This window comes from Dromaius novaehollandiae, chromosome 15, assembly GCF_036370855.1.
Source record: "Dromaius novaehollandiae isolate bDroNov1 chromosome 15, bDroNov1.hap1, whole genome shotgun sequence".
Classification (NCBI taxonomy): Eukaryota; Metazoa; Chordata; class Aves; order Casuariiformes; family Dromaiidae; genus Dromaius; species Dromaius novaehollandiae.
In genome coordinates, this window is record NC_088112.1 from 23,666,475 (window position 1) to 23,686,801 (window position 20,327).

At 57.9% G+C, this 20,327-nt stretch overlaps 2 long non-coding RNA genes across 2 annotated transcripts; both read left to right on the forward strand.

Moving 5' to 3' along the window:
* Positions 1-2,412: 2,412 nt before the first annotated feature.
* LOC135330051 (uncharacterized) lies at positions 2,413-3,707 on the forward strand. Its single transcript, XR_010391812.1, has 2 exons — positions 2,413-2,571; positions 2,706-3,707. It is a non-coding gene; the product is annotated as an uncharacterized LOC135330051 (long non-coding RNA).
* Positions 3,708-11,470: 7,763 nt separating this feature from the next.
* On the forward strand, positions 11,471-12,765 carry LOC135330052 (uncharacterized). The gene is made up of 2 exons (XR_010391813.1): positions 11,471-11,629; positions 11,764-12,765. It is a non-coding gene; the product is annotated as an uncharacterized LOC135330052 (long non-coding RNA).
* Positions 12,766-20,327: the final 7,562 nt, after the last annotated feature.

Sequence of the window (20,327 nt, forward strand, 5' to 3'; positions counted from 1 at the left end):
GTAGCCCACCGAAGGGGGACATCTCGAAGAGAAGCAGCAAGACCTGGGGATCCGGTGGTTCATTTTGGTCGTCGCCTGTGAGGCCAGCATGCAAGAGTAAGAGGAAGCTAGGAGCAGTCTCAGAAAGGTAATAGGTTTGAAAGGGAGACAGGCAAATCGAGGGCTGTCGTTCCTCCACGTAGTTAAAGACCGAGAGAGTTGTCGGTTAAGCGCATGCATACGAGGGTTTGCGAACAGTAACAATAACACTGAAGCGGAATAAAAATAAGGTTTCGTGGAAGATGGCGTTAGGAAGGTATTAGGCGACGTGCCCGCCTGCCTAATAACCTAGCCCTAATTGCTGCGTGTAACGTTTCCAGACCGTTTACCCTGCAACGTATGGTGCAAAGTGCCGTATTAAGACCTTTCCCTTAAGGAAAAGAAGAAGAAAAAAAGAAAAAAAAGGGGGAAAAAGAAAACAGGGTAAAGAGAAAAAGATCGTGCATAAACCTAAGCGTTTCACTGGAAGTAAAACGCGAGTTTATCGCTTCCTTACAGAGATGGAACCAAGGACAGCAAATGCTGACGAGGAGAAGAGACGGACGAGCGTTTGCTTGCGGTTAATACCGAAGGGACGGGATGAAACAAGGAAGCCAGAATGCAGCGGCCCCTCGATATCACCAGGAACTGCTACAGGAGGAGGCGTTCTGGCACGGGTAACTAGGGTAAGTATGGCTAATGACCGTTAGCAGTTATTTCGGCCTCCCCGAGGCAGCGCTGAGGACTGAGTAACCCGTTCCTACCCTGTGGCTGCTGTTGCCTGTATCTGCCTTAGCTTTGCTTTGGCTGTTTCTCTTTTGTTTTGTTATTGTACACGCAGCTACGGAAAGGAATAGATGTCATACTTACTTTTTTAGATTAATTGCCACGGCTGAAGTTGAAGAGACCAAGAAACGTAAGCCCCGAAGGGGCACATCTTGAAGAGAGGGGGCTAGACCTAGCGATCCAGTTGTTCGTTTTGGTCGTCGCCTGTGAGGCCAGCATGCAAGAGTAAGAGGAAGCTAGGAGCAGTCTCAAAAAGGTAATAGGTTTGAAAGGGAGACAGGCAAATCGAGGGCTGTCGTTCCTCCACGTAGTTAAAGACCGAGAGAGTTGTCGGTTAAGCGCATGCATACGAGGGTTTGCGAACAGTAACAATAACACTGAAGCGGAATAAAAATAAGGTTTCGTGGAAGATGGCGTTAGGAAGGTATTAGGCGACGTGCCCGCCTGCCTAATAACCTAGCCCTAATTGCTGCGTGTAACGTTTCCAGACCGTTTACCCTGCAACGTATGGTGCAAAGTGCCGTATTAAGACCTTTCCCTTAAGGAAAAGAAGAAGAAAAAAAGAAAAAAAAGGGGGAAAAAGAAAACAGGGTAAAGAGAAAAAGATCGTGCATAAACCTAAGCGTTTCACTGGAAGTAAAACGCGAGTTTATCGCTTCCTTACAGAGATGGAACCAAGGACAGCAAATGCTGACGAGGAGAAGAGACGGACGAGCGTTTGCTTGCGGTTAATACCGAAGGGACGGGATGAAACAAGGAAGCCAGAATGCAGCGGCCCCTCGATATCACCAGGAACTGCTGCAGGAGGAGGCGTTCTGGCACGGGTAACTAGGGTAAGTATGGCTAATGACCGTTAGCAGTTATTTCGGCCTCCCCGAGGCAGCGCTGAGGACTGAGTAACCCGTTCCTACCCTGTGGCTGCTGTTGCCTGTATCTGCCTTAGCTTTGCTTTGGCTGTTTCCTCTTTTGTTTTGTTATCGTACACGCAGCTACGGAAAGGAATAGATGTCATACTTACTTTTTTAGATTAATTGCCACGGCTGAAGTTGAAGAGACCAAGAAACGTAAGCCCCGAAGGGGCACATCTTGAAGAGAGGGGGCTAGACCTAGCGATCCAGTTGTTCGTTTTGGTCGTCGCCTGTGAGGCCAGCATGCAAGAGTAAGAGGAAGCTAGGAGCAGTCTCAAAAAGGTAATAGGTTTGAAAGGGAGACAGGCAAATCGAGGGCTGTCGTTCCTCCACGTAGTTAAAGACCGAGAGAGTTGTCGGTTAAGCGCATGCATACGAGGGTTTGCGAACAGTAACAATAACACTGAAGCGGAATAAAAATAAGGTTTCGTGGAAGATGGCGTTAGGAAGGTATTAGGCGACGTGCCCGCCTGCCTAATAACCTAGCCCTAATTGCTGCGTGTAACGTTTCCAGACCGTTTACCCTGCAACGTATGGTGCAAAGTGCCGTATTAAGACCTTTCCCTTAAGGAAAAGAAGAAGAAAAAAAGAAAAAAAAGGGGGAAAAAGAAAACAGGGTAAAGAGAAAAAGATCGTGCATAAACCTAAGCGTTTCACTGGAAGTAAAACGCGAGTTTATCGCTTCCTTACAGAGATGGAACCAAGGACAGCAAATGCTGACGAGGAGAAGAGACGGACGAGCGTTTGCTTGCGGTTAATACCGAAGGGACGGGATGAAACAAGGAAGCCAGAATGCAGCGGCCCCTCGATATCACCAGGAACTGCTGCAGGAGGAGGCGTTCTGGCACGGGTAACTAAGGTAAGTATGGCTAATGACCGTTAGCAGTTATTTCGGCCTCCCCGAGGCAGCGCTGAGGACTAAGTAACCTGAGGGGCTCTGGCCTGGGTTAGGGCAGAAGTGCAGGCAGGCGGGATCAGGCATTTTCCTCTCAGCTCTCCGAGCTGAATCCTAGCCCTGAAGGAAAAAGCACTGGGGGAAGGCTACTCGGACACCTGCCACGTCGAGGGCAGGGGCAGGAGCTGACCCTTCCCCGACGGATGGACGGACGGACAGACGCTGGTGCGGCGGTGACTCTTTGGATATCGTAGGTAAGGGGAGGCACGCTGGTGCCGAGCTCCAGGGCGGTTTGCCTGAACACGATGCCCGGGGCAGGAGGTTACGCATTGTGTCCGGGGCTGGGAGCTGGTCCCCGAGTCCCATGTACTTGGGAGTGCCTGCGCTTGCCAGGGAGCCCGGTGCTGTTCCCAGAGCTGCGGGGAATTTCCCTTGCGTTGCCTGGACCCTCGGGGCTCTTGGGGGTGTTTCCCCTCATCGCAAGGGCAGCCAGAGCCCCTCCAGGGCTGCGTGAGGTCCCCGAACCGCTCCCGGATTTGCTTTTGGCACTCCGCAGTGTCGCTCGTGTGCCTGGGGCAGCCTGCAGGCGCCATCCTGTCAGCCGCGTTGAGCCCTGCGGCGTGCCTGGTGACCCCTCTGGTGTGCGCCAAGGCCCTTCCTCTGTATTTTGGTCTGCCCCAGAGCCCTGCACTTGCCCTCTGATGCCCTCAGGACCCCTCAGTTCACATTCTGGGTTGCCCCCGAGCCTTCTGCGTGCCTTTCGGTGCGCCCCGTGGCCCCGTGTGTGTTTTGCGGCACGCCGCAGAGGTCTGTTTAGCTTTTTCTCCTGTCCTGGAGTTTTCTGGGTGCTTCTGGGTGTGCCCCAGGGCCCTCCTTTTGGTGCCCCCAGAGTCACTCTGTTTGCTCTATCGTTGTTCTTTTTTTTTTTTTTTTTTTTTTTTTTTTTCCTTGACTTGTGTTGCACCCAGAGCTCTCGATTTGTTCTCTTGTGCTCCGCATACTCCCCTTTCCGCACTCTACACCCCAGGCAGGGCTCTCCCTTCAGCTCTCAGCAAGCTGCTGTCAGGAGAGTGGGGGTGCCTCTGCTGCCCTGGCAGCCCCAGCTGTCCCTGAAGGGGCTGATGGCCAGGCCCCCTGCCCAGTTCCTGCAGGCCCACAGCTGCGGGCCCTGGGGCTGAGATGAATGCCAGGGGGAGCTGGGTGGCAGGACAGGCCCCAGGTGGGGCTGATGGCAAGGGCAGGCCCACATTTGGGGGCTGGGGCCGCAGTTGGGGGGAGCTGGCGCTGGGGCAGGAGCTGGGCAGCGGAGCTGCCACGGAGCACGGCCCTTCGGGACCAGCCCGGCGGCCGCCCCGCGGAGGAGGTGAGCAGGGCCGGGGGAGGCGCGCTGCAGGCTGCGGGTCCCGCATGTGCCGGGGGTCCCGGCGGCTGGGAGTGTCCCGGGGCCACGGAGGCGGGGGGAGGAAGGGGGTGCGCCGGGGCTGTGGTGCGGTTTACTGCGCGGTCGGAGGAGCGCGGGGGGGGGTCTCCTGTGTCAGCTCGGGAGCGTGTCGGGGAGCGGGGGGAGGAGGGTCGTGGAGGGGCGGGGGCAGTGTCGGAGCTGAGGCGGGGCCGGTCGCGGGGGTGTCGGGGGAGCCCCGGGCCGGTGGTGGGGCTGGCGGGGCCGCGCTCGGGGCTCTGCGGCCGTTTCCGGGGCGACAGGGGGGAAGGGGAAGGGGGGCGGGACGGAAAGGAACGGAATGTGCCGAGGGTCAAAGGTGCCCCAGCGCTGCGGGTGGGGGGCGGGAGTTGGGGTGCGGGACTGCGGGGAGCCGTAGCTTTCGGCGCGGCATGCCGGGAGCAGTAGTCTTCCGGCACTGGGCTTCCGGTGGGGCATGGTTGTTCTGAGCGCGGCATGCTGGGAGCGGTAGTCTTCCGTCACTGGGCTTCCGGGCGGCCATGTTGCTTGGCATGGCATGCCGGGAGCAGTAGTCTTCCGGCACTGGGCTTCCGGGCCGCCCTTTTCGCGTGCACGGTATGCTGGGAGGTGTAGTCTTCTCAGGCGGGGCTACTGGGTGACCATGCTGCGCCTCTCGAGGTGGCCCCGCGGGGGGGGCGGCGGCGGCAGGTCCCTGCCAGCGGGGTTCCCAGCAGGCGGCCGCGTGGCAGGCCAGGAGCTGTAGTGCCCGCTGGGTCTGTTCCTTACTGGACATGTGTCACTCACGCCTGAGTCCCCACAGGTCACGGGGGACAGTGGAATGCCCCTGTTTTTCCCCGGTACAGGGCAGGAAGTGTTTTCCATCTCCAATGGTGTTGCCAGACAACCTTGGAAGCTCAGAAAGAGTGTTCCTGCTGTTTAAACTAGGCAGATGAGGAGAACCCCCCCCCCCATTTCCTGGGAGGAAATAATTCTTTAATCAAGGCCATGCTAGAAGTGCTAAAGCCTTAAAGAAATAGTAAATCAAAATGTTTTGTTTTCTATGTAGACGTTGCCAATTTAGCAAAGGAATTCGAGGTATCCCCGAACTGAACTGTCCTCATTATAATACAAGAAAATCACGCCCATAGGTCAGAAAGACCTGTGCCCGGGTGAAGACCCCTCCCCTGAGCATGCGTAGTTTTAAAATGGTGTGTAAGCAATATTAGAATTGTATGTAAATCACTAACCAACCGGTGTAAGAGGGAAAGTTGCAAACCTTGCAACTTGTATAAATGCTACTTGGAAAGCCGGGGCGGGGGGGGAAGTTGCGCTTGATTTGTGGGGAAAACACCGAGCAGCCAGGCTTGCACAACTCTGAAATAAATAAGCAAATGTCTCTCCTGAGCGTGTCATTATTGGCTTAGTGCACAGCGGGCAACGAATCCGCTTTTCGGACAGCAGCGTGACCAGGCAGGGTTGTCCCCGGGGGCTGGGGCTGTCCCTCTTGGAAATGGGGAGGGCGGGAAGAGTAGGAGGGGTGCTGCGGGCTCCTGGGGGTCGTAGCTTTGCTCAGGATTGGGGCCGGTTAGGCAGCTGCTGGGAGGAGTGGCGGTGCTGGGAGGGCACGGTGCGGAGCTGTCCTGCTGTGCAGCGCAAGGGAAAGTCGACCAGCACCGTTGCTGTCCGAGGACCCTGGAACAGCCCGAGAGACCCTGGAACAGCCACCCCACGGACACCGTGTCACTGCCTCGCAAGGCCACTGCATGCAGGTACGTTTGACTACATCTGGCAGAAGAAATGTAAGCCGAAGGATCAGGGCAAATAGCTGCTTGTCTAGGTTTGTTACCTAGCGACGCACTGGCAAAGCTTTTTATGAACACCTGTACTCGATCGAGTGCGTATTCATTCTGTGAATACTGCCAGACCGCGTACGTCACTGATGCTTTAAAGCAAGTCCGTGGCGCTGGGGTAGCACGTGTAGTGGAGGCTAAATGCAATAATACCTCGTTTTGATGTTGTTCTCTTATACGAAAGCACTTGGAGCAGATTAAGACATTTCTCGTCCTATTTTGTTTATTGAGTGGGCCCTGATACTGGGGAGAAGCTGCCGTGAAGCAGACCTAGTAGTCAGCTTCCTTAGAGAAGGCGTCTTGTCCTGTATTTGAGGGCTTCCGGTACGTTTTGACAGACAGTAGTGAGTGACGGGTTTCCTTTGGACCCCCCGGGGAGCAGAAAGTTCTGCCGGGAAGGCAAAATGTTTCTTGCGGCTGGGTTGGAAGAAGCTGGCTGCTGATGCAAGGCAGTGACAATTCTGGGGAGTCGCGGGAAGTTTTGAAAAGACGGTCGTTCCCTTTTCTAGAAGGCTATGCACTTCGGTTCCTAATAGCTGTAGTAATGAAGCCAGGTAAGCGTTCGGGAGGAGCCCAAGCCACTTTTGTCTAGCGAGTATTTTGCAAGGGGGGCAGGAAAGCGCTGCGCCCTGCTCCTTGCTGCCCTCGCGTGTCTGAAAGGCGGCACTGCACGCGGGAGGGGGGGCGCGCTCACGGCTGCCCTCGCGTGTCGACAAGGCAGCACTGCAGCCGCCGGCGGCCACCGCTGCGTACGAAGACCGTTGCGGGCAGCCGGCGCACACGTGCGCGCTGCCGGTCGCCGTGTTGGCCGCTACTCTGCGCTCTCTCGGGGACGGGTAAGCGCAGGGGCCGCGCTCGTGCCCCCTGCCCGGTGCTCACGGACCGGGAGCGCTTTTCCCGAGAGGGCTTTTCCTTCTCGGTGCTTCCTGGGGGCGCGGGGACGGGCAGTGCCGTCTCGGAGCTGCTCCGCGGCGCTCTCTCCCCGGGGCAGCCCCAGCGCCTGCTCGCTGATCCCCGCCGCTCTCTCGGGCGCGGGCAGAGCAGCCTCGGGGCGCTCGCTGCTCGGCCTGAGCGCCGGGGTGGCGCGGCGGGCTGCGGTTGGCGCGCGGGAGCCGGCCGGCTGCAGCGCGGCGCTGCGACCACGCGAGGGTGGGGCCATTGCGGGTCTGGCCTGCCTCGCGCTGCGCTCCCCCCGCCCCTGGCGCTGCGCTCCCCCCGCCCCTGGCGCTGCGCTCCCCCCGCCCCTGGCGCTGCGCTCCCCCCGCCCCTGGCGCTGCGCTCCCCCCGCCCCTGGCGCTGCGCTCCCCCCGCCCCTGGCGCTGCGCTCCCCCCGCCCCTGGCGCTGCGCTCCCCCCGCCCCTGGCGCTGCGCTCCCCCCGCCCCTCGCGCTCCGCTCCCCCCGCCCCTCGCGCTCCGCTCCCCCCGCCCCTCGCGCTCCGCTCCCCCCGCCCCTCGCGCTCCGCTCCCCCCGCCCCTCGCGCTCCGCTCCCCCCGCCCCTCGCGCTCCGCTCCCCCCGCCCCTCGCGCTCCGCTCCCCCCGCCCCTCCCGCGCGGTCCTGGGCCGCGCACGCGCGGTGCGGCGGCGCGAGCCCTGGGCGGCCGGCGCACGCGCGGTGCGGCGGCGCGAGCCCTGGGCGGCCGGCGCACGCGCGGTGCGGCGGCGGGCAAGATGGCGGCGAGCAGGGCGGGTGTTTTGGCTGGACGGCGGCGGGCGAGGGCAGAGGCGGCCTGGAGTCGAGCATGTGGGGGCCGCGGTGAGGCGAGGCGAGGTGAGGCGAGCGTGTGCCTTCGGGTGGCCGCGGGTGTCGGGCTGTGTCCTGCCAGCCGGGGCCGTCGCTGCGTGGAGGCGGCGGGGCGGGGGGGGGGGTAGTCGGGCCGGGGGCCGCGCCGCGCCGCGCCGGGTCTGCGCGGCGCCGGGTCTGCCGGAGCGCGGCTCTGACTCTCCCTTTTGCGTGTGTCGCCTGTAGGGCCCCGGTTCCTCCCCAGCGCGGGCCGGGGCGTGCGCTCGCCCCTGCGGACGCAGCCTGGAGGAGTGTGTGTGGGGTGTCTGCGCGGGGGTCTGGATGTCTCTAGCAGCGGCACGGCAGCCTGATGCCTCCTCTCGTCTGGGACGCGGGGTCCTTGGGGAGTTCCCTGCTGCCTCCTCTGGCGTTCTCTGCGAGCTCATAGATCCCTCCACCTCCTCTCCCCGCCCCCCCCGCCCCGCTCCCCTGTCTGGTGGGGTGGGAGACCGGTGGCTGCTCCCGCCGAGCTGAGAGCCACGTAGGGCACCCCTATGTGCTCACTACGCATCTGGGATGGCACCCCTGCCCTGAGGGCCCCGCAGAGTCCCACCCTTCCTGCAACCAGCCCCCCCAGAGCCATTAAACCACCCACAAATCCTGCCCCAACACCCCCACAGGCCCCAAAACGCCTCTGAGCCCTGCCGCAATGTTGTCACTGACTCCAGACCTTCCCCTGCACTCTGTGCAAGGCCCCAAACATTCCTCAAACTGCTGCCAGACCCAGTCCCCGCAGCAGTGAGGCGTTCTAACAAAGATGGGGTGCGATCTGCGTCTCCGCCTCGACTCAGTCCCGCTTTAGAGAAACAGGAACTTAGAGCACTTCCTGGTGAAGAGTGTTGACGGGTGAATGTGCGGATGACAAAGAGACTTTTCTCTCTTTTCTTCTGAGCCGCCTCTCAGAAGCCTCTGTGTGTGCGCGATGTGGCTGATCTGGTATAATCGTGCTGTGCGCAGTGCTTAAGGAGAACATTGCCCTAAAATGGAGGGCTAAGGAATAGCCTAAAAAACCTAAAAGGCTCGGGAAGAGCCAAAGAGAACACCGATGGGCTCTGGGAAGCCCCAGTGATGCTAGCGAAAACAGCGTGGCTTTTAGGCACCTCCTCAGAGCAGCAGCAATGTCTCGCTCCAGCCTATGGGACAATGGGGACTCTTAATTACCGCCTTGAATTACCACAAGTGTTGCAAAAGCAGAAGGGACTAGGGAGCATGCAGAGCAGGTTATGGACTATATGTCAAGTTTAAACAAGCAACAAGCCCCTCTGCAAACAGAAACAGGTTTAGCCCTAAGTAATAGACGAAGGTAGCTGTGAGTAACGTGAAGCGAAGCGGTGACGTCAGTCACCCCGAAAGCCTCGGAGAAGCGGTCTGAAAATCTGGTACCCTCGCGGCCTCGGCAGTCTTTTTGGTTTGTTTGGCAGGGTAGCCCACCGAAGGGGGACATCTCGAAGAGAAGCAGCAAGACCTGGGGATCCGGTGGTTCATTTTGGTCGTCGCCTGTGAGGCCAGCATGCAAGAGTAAGAGGAAGCTAGGAGCAGTCTCAGAAAGGTAATAGGTTTGAAAGGGAGACAGGCAAATCGAGGGCTGTCGTTCCTCCACGTAGTTAAAGACCGAGAGAGTTGTCGGTTAAGCGCATGCATACGAGGGTTTGCGAACAGTAACAATAACACTGAAGCGGAATAAAAATAAGGTTTCGTGGAAGATGGCGTTAGGAAGGTATTAGGCGACGTGCCCGCCTGCCTAATAACCTAGCCCTAATTGCTGCGTGTAACGTTTCCAGACCGTTTACCCTGCAACGTATGGTGCAAAGTGCCGTATTAAGACCTTTCCCTTAAGGAAAAGAAGAAGAAAAAAAGAAAAAAAAGGGGGAAAAAGAAAACAGGGTAAAGAGAAAAAGATCGTGCATAAACCTAAGCGTTTCACTGGAAGTAAAACGCGAGTTTATCGCTTCCTTACAGAGATGGAACCAAGGACAGCAAATGCTGACGAGGAGAAGAGACGGACGAGCGTTTGCTTGCGGTTAATACCGAAGGGACGGGATGAAACAAGGAAGCCAGAATGCAGCGGCCCCTCGATATCACCAGGAACTGCTACAGGAGGAGGCGTTCTGGCACGGGTAACTAGGGTAAGTATGGCTAATGACCGTTAGCAGTTATTTCGGCCTCCCCGAGGCAGCGCTGAGGACTGAGTAACCCGTTCCTACCCTGTGGCTGCTGTTGCCTGTATCTGCCTTAGCTTTGCTTTGGCTGTTTCTCTTTTGTTTTGTTATCGTACACGCAGCTACGGAAAGGAATAGATGTCATACTTACTTTTTTAGATTAATTGCCACGGCTGAAGTTGAAGAGACCAAGAAACGTAAGCCCCGAAGGGGCACATCTTGAAGAGAGGGGGCTAGACCTAGCGATCCAGTTGTTCGTTTTGGTCGTCGCCTGTGAGGCCAGCATGCAAGAGTAAGAGGAAGCTAGGAGCAGTCTCAAAAAGGTAATAGGTTTGAAAGGGAGACAGGCAAATCGAGGGCTGTCGTTCCTCCACGTAGTTAAAGACCGAGAGAGTTGTCGGTTAAGCGCATGCATACGAGGGTTTGCGAACAGTAACAATAACACTGAAGCGGAATAAAAATAAGGTTTCGTGGAAGATGGCGTTAGGAAGGTATTAGGCGACGTGCCCGCCTGCCTAATAACCTAGCCCTAATTGCTGCGTGTAACGTTTCCAGACCGTTTACCCTGCAACGTATGGTGCAAAGTGCCGTATTAAGACCTTTCCCTTAAGGAAAAGAAGAAGAAAAAAAGAAAAAAAAGGGGGAAAAAGAAAACAGGGTAAAGAGAAAAAGATCGTGCATAAACCTAAGCGTTTCACTGGAAGTAAAACGCGAGTTTATCGCTTCCTTACAGAGATGGAACCAAGGACAGCAAATGCTGACGAGGAGAAGAGACGGACGAGCGTTTGCTTGCGGTTAATACCGAAGGGACGGGATGAAACAAGGAAGCCAGAATGCAGCGGCCCCTCGATATCACCAGGAACTGCTGCAGGAGGAGGCGTTCTGGCACGGGTAACTAGGGTAAGTATGGCTAATGACCGTTAGCAGTTATTTCGGCCTCCCCGAGGCAGCGCTGAGGACTGAGTAACCCGTTCCTACCCTGTGGCTGCTGTTGCCTGTATCTGCCTTAGCTTTGCTTTGGCTGTTTCTCTTTTGTTTTGTTATCGTACACGCAGCTACGGAAAGGAATAGATGTCATACTTACTTTTTTAGATTAATTGCCACGGCTGAAGTTGAAGAGACCAAGAAACGTAAGCCCCGAAGGGGCACATCTTGAAGAGAGGGGGCTAGACCTAGCGATCCAGTTGTTCGTTTTGGTCGTCGCCTGTGAGGCCAGCATGCAAGAGTAAGAGGAAGCTAGGAGCAGTCTCAAAAAGGTAATAGGTTTGAAAGGGAGACAGGCAAATCGAGGGCTGTCGTTCCTCCACGTAGTTAAAGACCGAGAGAGTTGTCGGTTAAGCGCATGCATACGAGGGTTTGCGAACAGTAACAATAACACTGAAGCGGAATAAAAATAAGGTTTCGTGGAAGATGGCGTTAGGAAGGTATTAGGCGACGTGCCCGCCTGCCTAATAACCTAGCCCTAATTGCTGCGTGTAACGTTTCCAGACCGTTTACCCTGCAACGTATGGTGCAAAGTGCCGTATTAAGACCTTTCCCTTAAGGAAAAGAAGAAGAAAAAAAGAAAAAAAAGGGGGAAAAAGAAAACAGGGTAAAGAGAAAAAGATCGTGCATAAACCTAAGCGTTTCACTGGAAGTAAAACGCGAGTTTATCGCTTCCTTACAGAGATGGAACCAAGGACAGCAAATGCTGACGAGGAGAAGAGACGGACGAGCGTTTGCTTGCGGTTAATACCGAAGGGACGGGATGAAACAAGGAAGCCAGAATGCAGCGGCCCCTCGATATCACCAGGAACTGCTGCAGGAGGAGGCGTTCTGGCACGGGTAACTAAGGTAAGTATGGCTAATGACCGTTAGCAGTTATTTCGGCCTCCCCGAGGCAGCGCTGAGGACTAAGTAACCTGAGGGGCTCTGGCCTGGGTTAGGGCAGAAGTGCAGGCAGGCGGGATCAGGCATTTTCCTCTCAGCTCTCCGAGCTGAATCCTAGCCCTGAAGGAAAAAGCACTGGGGGAAGGCTACTCGGACACCTGCCACGTCGAGGGCAGGGGCAGGAGCTGACCCTTCCCCGACGGATGGACGGACGGACAGACGCTGGTGCGGCGGTGACTCTTTGGATATCGTAGGTAAGGGGAGGCACGCTGGTGCCGAGCTCCAGGGCGGTTTGCCTGAACACGATGCCCGGGGCAGGAGGTTACGCATTGTGTCCGGGGCTGGGAGCTGGTCCCCGAGTCCCATGTACTTGGGAGTGCCTGCGCTTGCCAGGGAGCCCGGTGCTGTTCCCAGAGCTGCGGGGAATTTCCCTTGCGTTGCCTGGACCCTCGGGGCTCTTGGGGGTGTTTCCCCTCATCGCAAGGGCAGCCAGAGCCCCTCCAGGGCTGCGTGAGGTCCCCGAACCGCTCCCGGATTTGCTTTTGGCACTCCGCAGTGTCGCTCGTGTGCCTGGGGCAGCCTGCAGGCGCCATCCTGTCAGCCGCGTTGAGCCCTGCGGCGTGCCTGGTGACCCCTCTGGTGTGCGCCAAGGCCCTTCCTCTGTATTTTGGTCTGCCCCAGAGCCCTGCACTTGCCCTCTGATGCCCTCAGGACCCCTCAGTTCACATTCTGGGTTGCCCCCGAGCCTTCTGCGTGCCTTTCGGTGCGCCCCGTGGCCCCGTGTGTGTTTTGCGGCACGCCGCAGAGGTCTGTTTAGCTTTTTCTCCTGTCCTGGAGTTTTCTGGGTGCTTCTGGGTGTGCCCCAGGGCCCTCCTTTTGGTGCCCCCAGAGTCACTCTGTTTGCTCTATCGTTGTTCTTTTTTTTTTTTTTTTTTTTTTTTTTTTTCCTTGACTTGTGTTGCACCCAGAGCTCTCGATTTGTTCTCTTGTGCTCCGCATACTCCCCTTTCCGCACTCTACACCCCAGGCAGGGCTCTCCCTTCAGCTCTCAGCAAGCTGCTGTCAGGAGAGTGGGGGTGCCTCTGCTGCCCTGGCAGCCCCAGCTGTCCCTGAAGGGGCTGATGGCCAGGCCCCCTGCCCAGTTCCTGCAGGCCCACAGCTGCGGGCCCTGGGGCTGAGATGAATGCCAGGGGGAGCTGGGTGGCAGGACAGGCCCCAGGTGGGGCTGATGGCAAGGGCAGGCCCACATTTGGGGGCTGGGGCCGCAGTTGGGGGGAGCTGGCGCTGGGGCAGGAGCTGGGCAGCGGAGCTGCCACGGAGCACGGCCCTTCGGGACCAGCCCGGCGGCCGCCCCGCGGAGGAGGTGAGCAGGGCCGGGGGAGGCGCGCTGCAGGCTGCGGGTCCCGCATGTGCCGGGGGTCCCGGCGGCTGGGAGTGTCCCGGGGCCACGGAGGCGGGGGGAGGAAGGGGGTGCGCCGGGGCTGTGGTGCGGTTTACTGCGCGGTCGGAGGAGCGCGGGGGGGGGGTCTCCTGTGTCAGCTCGGGAGCGTGTCGGGGAGCGGGGGGAGGAGGGTCGTGGAGGGGCGGGGGCAGTGTCGGAGCTGAGGCGGGGCCGGTCGCGGGGGTGTCGGGGGAGCCCCGGGCCGGTGGTGGGGCTGGCGGGGCCGCGCTCGGGGCTCTGCGGCCGTTTCCGGGGCGACAGGGGGGAAGGGGAAGGGGGGCGGGACGGAAAGGAACGGAATGTGCCGAGGGTCAAAGGTGCCCCAGCGCTGCGGGTGGGGGGCGGGAGTTGGGGTGCGGGACTGCGGGGAGCCGTAGCTTTCGGCGCGGCATGCCGGGAGCAGTAGTCTTCCGGCACTGGGCTTCCGGTGGGGCATGGTTGTTCTGAGCGCGGCATGCTGGGAGCGGTAGTCTTCCGTCACTGGGCTTCCGGGCGGCCATGTTGCTTGGCATGGCATGCCGGGAGCAGTAGTCTTCCGGCACTGGGCTTCCGGGCCGCCCTTTTCGCGTGCACGGTATGCTGGGAGGTGTAGTCTTCTCAGGCGGGGCTACTGGGTGACCATGCTGCGCCTCTCGAGGTGGCCCCGCGGGGGGGGCGGCGGCGGCAGGTCCCTGCCAGCGGGGTTCCCAGCAGGCGGCCGCGTGGCAGGCCAGGAGCTGTAGTGCCCGCTGGGTCTGTTCCTTACTGGACATGTGTCACTCACGCCTGAGTCCCCACAGGTCACGGGGGACAGTGGAATGCCCCTGTTTTTCCCCGGTACAGGGCAGGAAGTGTTTTCCATCTCCAATGGTGTTGCCAGACAACCTTGGAAGCTCAGAAAGAGTGTTCCTGCTGTTTAAACTAGGCAGATGAGGAGAACCCCCCCCCCATTTCCTGGGAGGAAATAATTCTTTAATCAAGGCCATGCTAGAAGTGCTAAAGCCTTAAAGAAATAGTAAATCAAAATGTTTTGTTTTCTATGTAGACGTTGCCAATTTAGCAAAGGAATTCGAGGTATCCCCGAACTGAACTGTCCTCATTATAATACAAGAAAATCACGCCCATAGGTCAGAAAGACCTGTGCCCGGGTGAAGACCCCTCCCCTGAGCATGCGTAGTTTTAAAATGGTGTGTAAGCAATATTAGAATTGTATGTAAATCACTAACCAACCGGTGTAAGAGGGAAAGTTGCAAACCTTGCAACTTGTATAAATGCTACTTGGAAAGCCGGGGCGGGGGGGGAAGTTGCGCTTGATTTGTGGGGAAAACACCGAGCAGCCAGGCTTGCACAACTCTGAAATAAATAAGCAAATGTCTCTCCTGAGCGTGTCATTATTGGCTTAGTGCACAGCGGGCAACGAATCCGCTTTTCGGACAGCAGCGTGACCAGGCAGGGTTGTCCCCGGGGGCTGGGGCTGTCCCTCTTGGAAATGGGGAGGGCGGGAAGAGTAGGAGGGGTGCTGCGGGCTCCTGGGGGTCGTAGCTTTGCTCAGGATTGGGGCCGGTTAGGCAGCTGCTGGGAGGAGTGGCGGTGCTGGGAGGGCACGGTGCGGAGCTGTCCTGCTGTGCAGCGCAAGGGAAAGTCGACCAGCACCGTTGCTGTCCGAGGACCCTGGAACAGCCCGAGAGACCCTGGAACAGCCACCCCACGGACACCGTGTCACTGCCTCGCAAGGCCACTGCATGCAGGTACGTTTGACTACATCCGGCAGAAGAAATGTAAGCCGAAGGATCAGGGCAAATAGCTGCTTGTCTAGGTTTGTTACCTAGCGACGCACTGGCAAAGCTTTTTATGAACACCTGTACTCGATCGAGTGCGTATTCATTCTGTGAATACTGCCAGACCGCGTACGTCACTGATGCTTTAAAGCAAGTCCGTGGCGCTGGGGTAGCACGTGTAGTGGAGGCTAAATGCAATAATACCTCGTTTTGATGTTGTTCTCTTATACGAAAGCACTTGGAGCAGATTAAGACATTTCTCGTCCTATTTTGTTTATTGAGTGGGCCCTGATACTGGGGAGAAGCTGCCGTGAAGCAGACCTAGTAGTCAGCTTCCTTAGAGAAGGCGTCTTGTCCTGTATTTGAGGGCTTCCGGTACGTTTTGACAGACAGTAGTGAGTGACGGGTTTCCTTTGGACCCCCCGGGGAGCAGAAAGTTCTGCCGGGAAGGCAAAATGTTTCTTGCGGCTGGGTTGGAAGAAGCTGGCTGCTGATGCAAGGCAGTGACAATTCTGGGGAGTCGCGGGAAGTTTTGAAAAGACGGTCGTTCCCTTTTCTAGAAGGCTATGCACTTCGGTTCCTAATAGCTGTAGTAATGAAGCCAGGTAAGCGTTCGGGAGGAGCCCAAGCCACTTTTGTCTAGCGAGTATTTTGCAAGGGGGGCAGGAAAGCGCTGTGCCCTGCTCCTTGCTGCCCTCGCGTGTCTGAAAGGCGGCACTGCACGCGGGAGGGGGGGCGCGCTCACGGCTGCCCTCGCGTGTCGACAAGGCAGCACTGCAGCCGCCGGCGGCCACCGCTGCGTACGAAGACCGTTGCGGGCAGCCGGCGCACACGTGCGCGCTGCCGGTCGCCGTGTTGGCCGCTACTCTGCGCTCTCTCGGGGACGGGTAAGCGCAGGGGCCGCGCTCGTGCCCCCTGCCCGGTGCTCACGGACCGGGAGCGCTTTTCCCGAGAGGGCTTTTCCTTCTCGGTGCTTCCTGGGGGCGCGGGGACGGGCAGTGCCGTCTCGGAGCTGCTCCGCGGCGCTCTCTCCCCGGGGCAGCCCCAGCGCCTGCTCGCTGATCCCCGCCGCTCTCTCGGGCGCGGGCAGAGCAGCCTCGGGGCGCTCGCTGCTCGGCCTGAGCGCCGGGGTGGCGCGGCGGGCTGCGGTTGGCGCGCGGGAGCCGGCCGGCTGCAGCGCGGCGCTGCGACCACGCGAGGGTGGGGCCATTCCTGGCGCTGCGCTCCCCCCGCCCCTGGCGCTCCGCTCCCCCCGCCCCTGGCGCTCCGCTCCCCCCGCCCCTGGCGCTCCGCTCCCCCCGCCCCTGGCGCTCCGCTCCCCCCGCCCCTCGCGCTCCGCTCCCCCCGCCCCTCGCGCTCCGCTCCCCCCGCCCCTCGCGCTCCGCTCCCCCCGCCCCTCCCGCGCGGTCCTGGGCCGCGCACGCGCGGTGCGGCGGCGCGAGCCCTGGGCGGCCGGCGCACGCGCGGTGCGGCGGCGCGAGCCCTGGGCGGCCGGCGCACGCGCGGTGCGGCGGCGGGCAAGATGGCGGCGAGCAGGGCGGGTGTTTTGGCTGGACGGCGGCGGGCGAGGGCAGAGGCGGCCTGGAGTCGAGCATGTGGGGGCCGCGGTGAGGCGAGGCGAGGTGAGGCGAGCGTGTGCCTTCGGGTGGCCGCGGGTGTCGGGCTGTGTCCTGCCAGCCGGGGCCGTCGCTGCGTGGAGGCGGCGGGGCGGGGGGGGGGGTAGTCGGGCCGGGGGCCGCGCCGCGCCGCGCCGGGTCTGCGCGGCGCCGGGTCTGCCGGAGCGCGGCTCTGACTCTCCCTTTTGCGTGTGTCGCCTGTAGGGCCCCGGTTCCTCCCCAGCGCGGGCCGGGGCGTGCGCTCGCCCCTGCGGACGCAGCCTGGAGGAGTGTGTGTGGGGTGTCTGCGCGGGGGTCTGGATGTCTCTAGCAGCGGCACGGCAGCCTGATGCCTCCTCTCGTCTGGGACGCGGGGTCCTTGGGGAGTTCCCTGCTGCCTCCTCTGGCGTTCTCTGCGAGCTCATAGATCCCTCCACCTCCTCTCCCTCCCACCCCCCCGCTCCCCTGTCTGGTGGGGTGGGAGACCGGTGGCTGCTCCCGCCGAGCTGAGAGCCACGTAGGGCACCCCTATGTGCTCACTACGCATCTGGGATGGCACCCCTGCCCTGAGGGCCCCGCAGAGTCCCACCCTTCCTGCAACCAGCCCCCCCAGAGCCATTAAACCACCCACAAATCCTGCCCCAACACCCCCACAGGCCCCAAAACGCCTCTGAGCCCTGCCGCAATGTTGTCACTGACTCCAGACCTTCCCCTGCACTCTGTGCAAGGCCCCAAACATTCCTCAAACTGCTGCCAGACCCAGTCCCCGCAGCAGTGAGGCGTTCTAACAAAGATGGGGTGCGATCTGCGTCTCCGCCTCGACTCAGTCCCGCTTTAGAGAAACAGGAACTTAGAGCACTTCCTGGTGAAGAGTGTTGACGGGTGAATGTGCGGATGACAAAGAGACTTTTCTCTCTTTTCTTCTGAGCCGCCTCTCAGAAGCCTCTGTGTGTGCGCGATGTGGCTGATCTGGTATAATCGTGCTGTGCGCAGTGCTTAAGGAGAACATTGCCCTAAAATGGAGGGCTAAGGAATAGCCTAAAAAACCTAAAAGGCTCGGGAAGAGCCAAAGAGAACACCGATGGGCTCTGGGAAGCCCCAGTGATGCTAGCGAAAACAGCGTGGCTTTTAGGCACCTCCTCAGAGCAGCAGCAATGTCTCGCTCCAGCCTATGGGACAATGGGGACTCTTAATTACCGCCTTGAATTACCACAAGTGTTGCAAAAGCAGAAGGGACTAGGGAGCATGCAGAGCAGGTTATGGACTATATGTCAAGTTTAAACAAGCAACAAGCCCCTCTGCAAACAGAAACAGGTTTAGCCCTAAGTAATAGACGAAGGTAGCTGTGAGTAACGTGAAGCGAAGCGGTGACGTCAGTCACCCCGAAAGCCTCGGAGAAGCGGTCTGAAAATCTGGTACCCTCGCGGCCTCGGCAGTCTTTTTGGTTTGTTTGGCAGGGTAGCCCACCGAAGGGGGACATCTCGAAGAGAAGCAGCAAGACCTGGGGATCCGGTGGTTCATTTTGGTCGTCGCCTGTGAGGCCAGCATGCAAGAGTAAGAGGAAGCTAGGAGCAGTCTCAGAAAGGTAATAGGTTTGAAAGGGAGACAGGCAAATCGAGGGCTGTCGTTCCTCCACGTAGTTAAAGACCGAGAGAGTTGTCGGTTAAGCGCATGCATACGAGGGTTTGCGAACAGTAACAATAACACTGAAGCGGAATAAAAATAAGGTTTCGTGGAAGATGGCGTTAGGAAGGTATTAGGCGACGTGCCCGCCTGCCTAATAACCTAGCCCTAATTGCTGCGTGTAACGTTTCCAGACCGTTTACCCTGCAACGTATGGTGCAAAGTGCCGTATTAAGACCTTTCCCTTAAGGAAAAGAAGAAGAAAAAAAGAAAAAAAAGGGGGAAAAAGAAAACAGGGTAAAGAGAAAAAGATCGTGCATAAACCTAAGCGTTTCACTGGAAGTAAAACGCGAGTTTATCGCTTCCTTACAGAGATGGAACCAAGGACAGCAAATGCTGACGAGGAGAAGAGACGGACGAGCGTTTGCTTGCGGTTAATACCGAAGGGACGGGATGAAACAAGGAAGCCAGAATGCAGCGGCCCCTCGATATCACCAGGAACTGCTACAGGAGGAGGCGTTCTGGCACGGGTAACTAGGGTAAGTATGGCTAATGACCGTTAGCAGTTATTTCGGCCTCCCCGAGGCAGCGCTGAGGACTGAGTAACCCGTTCCTACCCTGTGGCTGCTGTTGCCTGTATCTGCCTTAGCTTTGCTTTGGCTGTTTCTCTTTTGTTTTGTTATCGTACACGCAGCTACGGAAAGGAATAGATGTCATACTTACTTTTTTAGATTAATTGCCACGGCTGAAGTTGAAGAGACCAAGAAACGTAAGCCCCGAAGGGGCACATCTTGAAGAGAGGGGGCTAGACCTAGCGATCCAGTTGTTCGTTTTGGTCGTCGCCTGTGAGGCCAGCATGCAAGAGTAAGAGGAAGCTAGGAGCAGTCTCAAAAAGGTAATAGGTTTGAAAGGGAGACAGGCAAATCGAGGGCTGTCGTTCCTCCACGTAGTTAAAGACCGAGAGAGTTGTCGGTTAAGCGCATGCATACGAGGGTTTGCGAACAGTAACAATAACACTGAAGCGGAATAAAAATAAGGTTTCGTGGAAGATGGCGTTAGGAAGGTATTAGGCGACGTGCCCGCCTGCCTAATAACCTAGCCCTAATTGCTGCGTGTAACGTTTCCAGACCGTTTACCCTGCAACGTATGGTGCAAAGTGCCGTATTAAGACCTTTCCCTTAAGGAAAAGAAGAAGAAAAAAAGAAAAAAAAGGGGGAAAAAGAAAACAGGGTAAAGAGAAAAAGATCGTGCATAAACCTAAGCGTTTCACTGGAAGTAAAACGCGAGTTTATCGCTTCCTTACAGAGATGGAACCAAGGACAGCAAATGCTGACGAGGAGAAGAGACGGACGAGCGTTTGCTTGCGGTTAATACCGAAGGGACGGGATGAAACAAGGAAGCCAGAATGCAGCGGCCCCTCGATATCACCAGGAACTGCTGCAGGAGGAGGCGTTCTGGCACGGGTAACTAGGGTAAGTATGGCTAATGACCGTTAGCAGTTATTTCGGCCTCCCCGAGGCAGCGCTGAGGACTGAGTAACCCGTTCCTACCCTGTGGCTGCTGTTGCCTGTATCTGCCTTAGCTTTGCTTTGGCTGTTTCTCTTTTGTTTTGTTATCGTACACGCAGCTACGGAAAGGAATAGATGTCATACTTACTTTTTTAGATTAATTGCCACGGCTGAAGTTGAAGAGACCAAGAAACGTAAGCCCCGAAGGGGCACATCTTGAAGAGAGGGGGCTAGACCTAGCGATCCAGTTGTTCGTTTTGGTCGTCGCCTGTGAGGCCAGCATGCAAGAGTAAGAGGAAGCTAGGAGCAGTCTCAAAAAGGTAATAGGTTTGAAAGGGAGACAGGCAAATCGAGGGCTGTCGTTCCTCCACGTAGTTAAAGACCGAGAGAGTTGTCGGTTAAGCGCATGCATACGAGGGTTTGCGAACAGTAACAATAACACTGAAGCGGAATAAAAATAAGGTTTCGTGGAAGATGGCGTTAGGAAGGTATTAGGCGACGTGCCCGCCTGCCTAATAACCTAGCCCTAATTGCTGCGTGTAACGTTTCCAGACCGTTTACCCTGCAACGTATGGTGCAAAGTGCCGTATTAAGACCTTTCCCTTAAGGAAAAGAAGAAGAAAAAAAGAAAAAAAAGGGGGAAAAAGAAAACAGGGTAAAGAGAAAAAGATCGTGCATAAACCTAAGCGTTTCACTGGAAGTAAAACGCGAGTTTATCGCTTCCTTACAGAGATGGAA